General features: G+C 47.0%; 1 pseudogene; it reads left to right on the top strand.

Annotated features, from left to right (window-relative positions):
- The first annotated feature begins 1,149 nt into the window (after positions 1-1,149).
- Positions 1,150-1,267, top strand: LOC126238660 (5S ribosomal RNA; annotated as a pseudogene).
- The last annotated feature ends 7,028 nt before the right edge of the window (positions 1,268-8,295 follow it).

Below are 8,295 nucleotides of genomic sequence, written 5' to 3'. Positions count from 1 at the left end.
TCGCCCTGAGACGCACCGGCTCGGTGGACTCGAGGCCACGGATACCTGTGTTAATGCTGGGTTGAGAAAATGGTTTCGCCTTCAGCTGACACTCCTCCGGGCTATTTTCACGCTCCTGTGGCCCAGAGCGGTCTCGATATTCCGTCTGCCGCTGGACTGGTCCATCCCTGCGGCGGAGCAAACTCCTCGCTTTACTGCAGCTGCCAGTGATGCAGGCCTGGGAGATATTCAGCATGAAGCGGTGGCACTGGAGTGGCACCTGTCCTGGGAGGGACATTCCCCCACGTCGTCAACGAAGGTTGGGGAGATGTGGGCGGGGCGCCTGCACATCACCTTTGATGGAGCTTCTCTTCTATCGTCGGCTAAAACCCCTGGCCAGCGCAAGTGGATCAAAGACACTAGCCACATCTCCTCGGACCGCAACTGCGTAACGTGCATAGGCTCGCGTGTAAATGCATTTCCATCAAATGCCCGTCGAAGTCGCGCCCAAGTGAAGAAGATGTGCTCAGTGTGGTGTACCGCCATCGAGACTACAAATTACGTTGTCCTGGCTTGTGCGCTGTCCATCAACGCCCGTGTGCGGCGCCATGGTGCGGTGGTTAAGTACGGCGCACAGGGACTTGCAGAACGGGGATCCGACGTCTGCGTCGAGCCCCACCTCCGTATCCCAGAGGGAGTCCTCGAGCCGGACATCGTGGTGGAGAAGGACAGCACTGTCCTCTTTATCGATGAGCAGATCATCGGCGACCAACTCGGCACAGTCTGATCTCACCGCAAAATGCGGCGAAATATGACGTGCCGGCAGTTCGGCGTGCTGTTTTGCGCTCTCCGATCGGGAGTCACCAGCGTGGAGTTCACTAGTGCCACACTGAACTGAATATGAGTCTGAGCTCCGTCATCAGTCAAGGACTTGCTCAAACTGGGATGCTGCGTGTGCTAAATGGGGGTGATATCGGCGCGAACGTTGCGCAGCACCACATGGCTCTAGTCCCTGTTCGAACGAATGACAGCGGTACAGGAAAGGCGCTGGTTAGGGAACTAATTTACTATTTTTCCCTGACTCCTGGGCCTTTACTGTCACTTTCTGTTTTGTTTCAGTAGTCAATTCCCGTTTCCTGTTAAGTTAATATATGAGTAATTACCTAGTCGGCAAATGTCCTTGCCGCAGTGGTAACACCGGTTCCCGTCAGATCACCGAAGTTAAGCGCTGTCGGGCTGGGCTAGCACTTGGATGGGTGACCATCTGGTCTGCCGAGCGCTGTTGGCAAGCGGGGTGCACTCAGCCCTTGTGAAGCAAACTGAGAAGCCACTTGATTGAGAAGTCTCGGTCTCGGAAACTAACATACGGCCGGGAGAGCGGTGTGCTGACCACATGCCCCTCCATATCCGCAACCAGTGACGCCTGTGGGCTGAGGATGACACGGCGGCCGGTCGGTACAATTGGGCCTTCATGACCAGTTCGGGAGGAGTTTAGTTTAGTTTTAATTACATAGTTGTCTGAAGTAATAAGCGCCATGTAAATTCCTCGACTGTGGAGTGATGGTGCATCGCTGTTTATGGTATACACTGACGGGAAAAAAAGGTCGCATCACCTATTAGCGCCATTATGAGAATGCAAATCATGTTTGCTTTAAATGCGTGTTGTAACGGTCGTGAGTATTAGTTACCTTTGAGATTGGACGTGGTGAGCTGATGTTAGTCGAGAATGCCTCTATGGCGACAAAGATGCCATTATCAACACCTCACTGAGTTCGAACAAGGTTCCGTAATACGCCTACGACAACTCAATCTGCGATATTGTAGAAAGACTTGGCAGGAATGTAGCCACTGTGCATGATTTCTGGCAGCGGCGATCACGAGAATATACGTTTGAAAGAAGACGGGGGTCTGGCCAGCCACATGACGCTACCGAGAGAGACGATCATCATGTTCGGCGTATGCCTCTGTCACATCGTACTGCATGTGTAACAATAATCTTGACGGCAGTTGGCACCGAAGTAACACAACGATCTGTTACAAATCAGTTACTTTAGGGACAGTTCCGAGTAAAACGCCCCGTAGCGTGCTTTTCACTGATCCCAAACCACCGCCATTTGCTACTTCAGTGGTGTCTGGCGAGAGATCATTGAAGAGCAGGGTGGAACTCTGTTGTGTTTTCTGATGTAAACTAGTTCTGTCTCGCTGCAAGTGATGACTGTGTGTTGATTAGAATGAGGCCAGTTGAGGGCCTGCAACCAAAATGTTCATGTGCTAGACACACTCGACCTACACCTGGAGTTACGATCTGGGGTGCCATATCGTATGACATCAGGAGCTCTGTCGTAATTATCCCACGCACCTTGACTTTAAATTTGTACGTGAGTCTAGTGACTGGACGTGCTGTGCTGCCATTCATCAGTAGGGGTATTTTCTAATAGGTTAATGCCCGCTCACACACCGCTGTTACAATCCAGCATACTCTAGAGAGTGTCGACATGCTGCCTTGGTCTGCTTGATCACCACACCTGTCTCCAATCGGGCACATATGGTACATCATAGGAGAACAACTCAAACGTCATTCACGGGGAATTTGTGGTAAGGTCTGATGGGACCAAACTGCTGAGGTCGTCAGTCCCTAAGCTTACACACTACTTAGTCTAACTTAAACTAACTTACGCTAACGACAACACACGCATCCATGCCCGAGGGAAGACTTGAATCTCCGAAGTGGGGAGCCGCACGTCATTCACAATCAGCATCAAACGTTGTTGTATCGACCCATCAAGTGCAACATACAGGGAACTCCGTCACACAAAGGGACATCCAGTATCTCTAAAACTAAATGCATGCGCGTCTGCATGCTTGCATTCAATAATTTGGCGGTTACACCGGTTATTAATGTACCAGCATTTCACATTTGCCCTGGCTTATCTTGCGCTTTCATTGGCATGTCATCTTGAAATGTTAATCACTTAAATAAGTTGCCTAGACGAAATTTCATTACTCTACATTAATTATTTTTTGCTGTTGCGATATTTTTCCGTGGGGGTACATACACTTTTTTGTAGTATTTTTCTCAGTGAATAAAACCTGCTGTAATAGCGGCGCGAGACCCACAATGGTTCACAGTCTGGCTGGAGTCCAGGCAGCGAGTTCAGATAACAGCAAAACCTGACGAAGACGGATGGATCGGTCGTAGAAATACTGTGCGTAAAATGTAAACAACAACTCGGCAGAACACCCTGAAGCACAGCATTAATAAATCTCGGCAAGAAAATCTGAGAGATAACAATAACAACAAATGTAGTGAACTCCCTAGCTCCTTCTTTATGACGGAATCATGCTTGAGAGAAGATCACAGTATTACTGACCCACAAACCCTCCGTTTTAAGGGAATTCACTATCGTGGCGCACATTTTTATCTAATTAATGCTAATACATATTGAGCCATAAAAGTCCGGGATTGTGAACCTAACAGCATTTCTGGGGGCATTATTATTCTTCGTCATCTCCATGTCACCATGGGAACATCAATAAAACTAATATTCTAATTTCAGTACTTACTAAATAATAACGTTCTGTTGTTACGTTTTAGTGCTGGTCACTTCCTCGGCGTATCCATAAGTGCAATTTAATCCATATTTAGGCCAGCCGTGATTTCAACGCTCAAGGCGAATGCTTTGATGATTCCTGTAAAACCATCCTCATCTCTCACAGATGCGAGCTTGTCTGTGGCAACTTTAACGTCGACGACCGTTAAAGCCCAATTCCCACTTCCTTCCTGCAAGCCTCTATAAGGGGCATTTGTAGAGCCTGAGCGAATAAAAACTTTTTCCGCATCATCCCTTCATCCGAAAGTCCCTTATTTACAGCCTCACGTCTTTTGTCCCAATCTCCATTCGCTGATATTAAAATGTTCCGTATGACTCATATGGTTCAAATGGCTCAGAGCACTATGGGACATAACATCTGAGGTCATCAGTCCTCTAGAACTTAGAACTACTTAAACCTAACTAACCTAAGGACATCACACACACCCATGTCCGAGGCAGAATTCGAACCTGCGACCGTAGCAGTCGCGCGGTTCCGGACTGAAGCGCCTAGAACCGCTCGGTCACCGCGGCCGGCTCCGTGTTACTCATTGGGTATTCTAGAGCTCTAGCGATAGACTTGCCCCTGACTTGGATTTCTCTCGGTTGAAATTAAATGATGATCATGATCACATTTTAATAGAGTATCACCTATCATATTCTTGATAGTTCCTCTAGGTACAACTTACTGTCGTAATTATCGATACAGAAGTTGTAAAATTTTCGACGTGATCTTTCCTCAATACTGGGAAGTCAAATTAAATCTTATTAAATGTCGTCACATCTTAGCCATTATCTAAGGTTATTGATATAGTTAATTTCTCAAATGTACATTAATTCACAGCAATGAAGGGCTACGCTCTTCATTGCATTAAGCGTTGCACTGCGCACCTGTAAGTATAAGGGGCAATGAAAAAGCTTCCGTTCGAACACCTTATAACCCAGTGCAGGTATGCCAACCAGGCAAGATCGCCGTGAGCATTGAAGTATTCATTCCCGCTGACGCATCGTGTTGGAGGAACCTTTTCGGTTATGTACCGCGTCCTGCTGCGTAAAGAAATTCGTAACTGCGTGCTGCACGTCCTCGTCCGACAGCAATAGTCAGCCTTTCATGGCCTTTCTAAGGGCTGAAGGCGTGATAATCGCATGGGCAGAGATGAAGACTATAGGGCGCGTTGCCGACTGTCTCCCATTTGAGTTGCGTTCTGCGTTACGACATTTGCGATCTGCGGACGTGCGTTATCATGAAGCAGCAGCGCCCCTGGTCACACCTTTCCAGAACTTTGTTTTTCGATAGATATGCCGCTCTATACACATCATTCTCCGACGGACGTCTACGTGTGTTGGTCCTTCGGCGGCCAAGAAAAAGAATAACAGCATGTTGGTCTTGTTTGGACGTACTTGGTAACACAGTCGTCATAATTCACGTTTCCGTGTTTACCGCACGCGTGTCGGGGAGACACGAATCCCACACTAGTGCCTTGTCTACATAACGGTGCTTATACACAACTGACCAGTAAAATTGCTACACCAAGAAGAAATGCAGATGATAAACGGGTATTCATTGGACAATTCTAGAACTGACATGTGATTACATTTTCAAGCAATTTGGGTGCAAAGATCCTGAGAAATCAGTACACAGAACAACCACCTCTGGCCGTAATAACAGCCATGATACGCCTGGGCATTGAGTCAAACAGAGCTTGGATGGCGTGTACAGGTACAGCTGCCCATGCAGCTTCAACACGATACCATAGTTCATCAAGAGTAGTGACTGGCGTATTGTGACGAGCCAGTTGCACGGCCACCATTGACCAGCCGTTTCCAGTTGGTAAGAGATCTGGAAAATGTGCTGGCCAGGGCATCAGTCGAACATTTTCTGTATCCAGAAAGGCCCGTACAGGTCCTGCAACATGCGGTCGTGCATTATCCTGCTGAAATGTAGGGATCGCAGGGATCGAATGAAGGGTAGAGACACGGGTCGTAACACATCTGAAATGTAACGTCCACTGTTCAAAGTGCCGTCAGTTCGAACAAGAGGTGACCCAGACGTGTAACCAATGGCACCCCATACCATCACGCCGGGTCATACGCCAATATGGCGATGACGAATACACGCTTCCAATGTGCGTCCACCGCGATGTCGCCAAACACGGATGCGACTGTCATGATGCTGTAAACAGAACCTGGATTCATCCGAAAAAAATGACGTTTTGCCTTTCGTGCACCCAGATTCGTCGTTGAGTACACCATTGCAGGCGCTCCTGTCTGTGATGTAGCGTCAAGGGTAACCGCAGCCACGGTCTCCGAGCTGATAGTCCATGCTGCTGCAAACGTCGTCGAACTGTTCGTGTAGATGGTTGTTGTCTTGCAGACGTCCTCATCTGTTGACTCAGGGATCGAGACGTGGCTGCACGGCCATGCGGATAAGATGCCTGTCATCTCGACTGCTAGTGATACGAGGCCGTTGGGATCCAGCACGGTGTTCCGTATTACCCTCCTGAACCCACCAATTCCATATTCTGCAAACAGTCATTGGATCTCGACCAACGCGAGCAGCGATGTCGCGATACGATAAACCGCAATCGTGATAGGCTACAATCCGACCTTTATCAATGTCGGAAACGTGATGGTACGCATTTCTTCTTCTTACGCGAGGCATCACAACAACGTTTCACCAGGCAACGCCGATCACCTGCTGTTTGTGTATGCGAAATTGGTTGGAAACTTTCCTCATGTGAGCAGGTTGTAGGTATCGCCACCGGTGGCAACGATGTGTGAATGCTCTGAGAAGCTAATTATTTGCATATCACAGCATCTTCTTCCTGTCGGTTAAATATCGCGTCTGTAGCACGTCATCTTCGTGGTGTAGCAATTTTAATGACCAGAAGTGTATACCCGCATCGGAGCTGCGCTACGTTGCAAATACGCCGCAGCAACGCCGTCAAAGCGTAACCTCCTGGTCGCCCCTTATATTAGGTCTACGACTTCGCTTCCTCCGTTTTGCAGTAGACGGCATTAGTGGAATGTAGTGGTGCAAGTGGTAGGTCGTAAGTGTCATACAGTAATCTTAGGCTTTTGAGAACATAACGCCATCAGAATATTAGCCCATTTTTGATTGCATCTTCAAGTTATTCTCGGCTGAATATGTCAACTTACGAGCCTAATTCTCGTCATCTGCGGGGTGTTTTAATTTTCTGCCTTGATATGAAGAAATCTGCGACTGAGGCTCATAAAAAGCTGGGCTCACCTGTGGTGAGACGCCTGATAGTGACAGAACTTTGCAGAAGATGATTTCCATGTTTCAAGAACGGTGATTTTGACGGTGAAGACCGGCATGGTTGTGAAAGAGGGAAAGCTTACGATGCTACTGCAACCGACGAGAACAATCACAGGAGATCGTTATCGAAAGCACTTGATGTGTTTGAACCGAGCACTGAAAGACAAACGGCCGCAGTACAACGATATGCATGAAAAGGTGATTTTGCAGCATGACACTGCTCGACCCCACGTCGCAAAACCCGCCAAACCATACCTGGAAACGTTGAAATGGGAAGTCCTACCCACCCGCCGTATTCTACAGACATTGTTCCTTTTGACTATCAGCTTTTTAGTTCAATGGCACACGACCTGACTACCCAGCGCTTCCTGTCATATGAACAATTGCAAAATTGGATCGATGCATGGATCTTCTCGAAAGACCCCCAGTTATTCCACCGCGGGATTCATATACTACCCGAAAGGTGGGAGAAAGTAGAGGCCAGCGATGACCAGTACTTTGAAACGTAAATTTTTTGTAAGATGCTCACAATAAAGTCTCGAACTTTGAGAAAAAACGGCGGAAGCAAACTTGTAGCCCCAGTATATTTGGCAGAAACATTGTTAGTTTCGACGAACGTAATTTTTTGAAGACTCTTTAGATCTTGAAGGGATGATTCCAATCAGTGGAGTATCCTACAACAACTTTCACTTCGGTTTGTGGCATCTTTCGACAATAATTTCACTGACCATTGGTAATGTAAACGAAAGAGGAACTGGTGCGAGGGGAACAAAATATGTAAAGAAGCGTGCTTAATCTATATCAACGGTTTAGGAGACAATCTGAGCAGCCCTCTTAGATTGTCTGCATATGATACTGTTGTCTACCGTCTAGTAAAGTCTTCAAAAAATCAATAAGAATTGCAAAATAATTTAGATGTCTCTATGGTGTGAAAAGTGGGAATTGACCCCAAGCAAGAAACGTATGAGTACTAAAAAAATGCTTTAAATGCCGGTTACAGGGTAAAAGGCACAGATTTAAAGACTGTCGATCCAACTGAACTCTTAGGAATTACAATTACGAACAGCTAAAGTTGGAACCATCACATAGATAACATTGTGGGGGAAAGTGAACGACTGCTGATTATTGGCAGAACAATTAGAGAATGCAGTAGGTCTGCCAAAGAGACTGCGTACACTACAATAGTCCGTTCCCGTCTGAAGTAATGCTGGGCGGTATGGAATCCTTACCAGATATGATTGACATAGGGCATCGAATAAGTCATAGGAACCACAACTCTTTTCGTATTATCCCGAGGTAGGGGAGAGAGTGTCACAGACATGATATGCATGTTGGCGTGACTATCGTTAAAACAAAGGTGTTTTAGGTTGCAGCGAGATATTTTCATAAAGTTTCATTGACCAACTTTCTCCTCAAAATGCTAAAATACTTTATTTACTGACACCT

This window comes from Schistocerca nitens, chromosome 2 (genome assembly GCF_023898315.1).
Source record: "Schistocerca nitens isolate TAMUIC-IGC-003100 chromosome 2, iqSchNite1.1, whole genome shotgun sequence".
Lineage (NCBI taxonomy): Eukaryota > Metazoa > Arthropoda > Insecta > Orthoptera > Acrididae > Schistocerca > Schistocerca nitens.
Note: the sequence above shows the minus strand (reverse complement) of the source record. Positions and strands in the feature narration are given on the sequence as shown.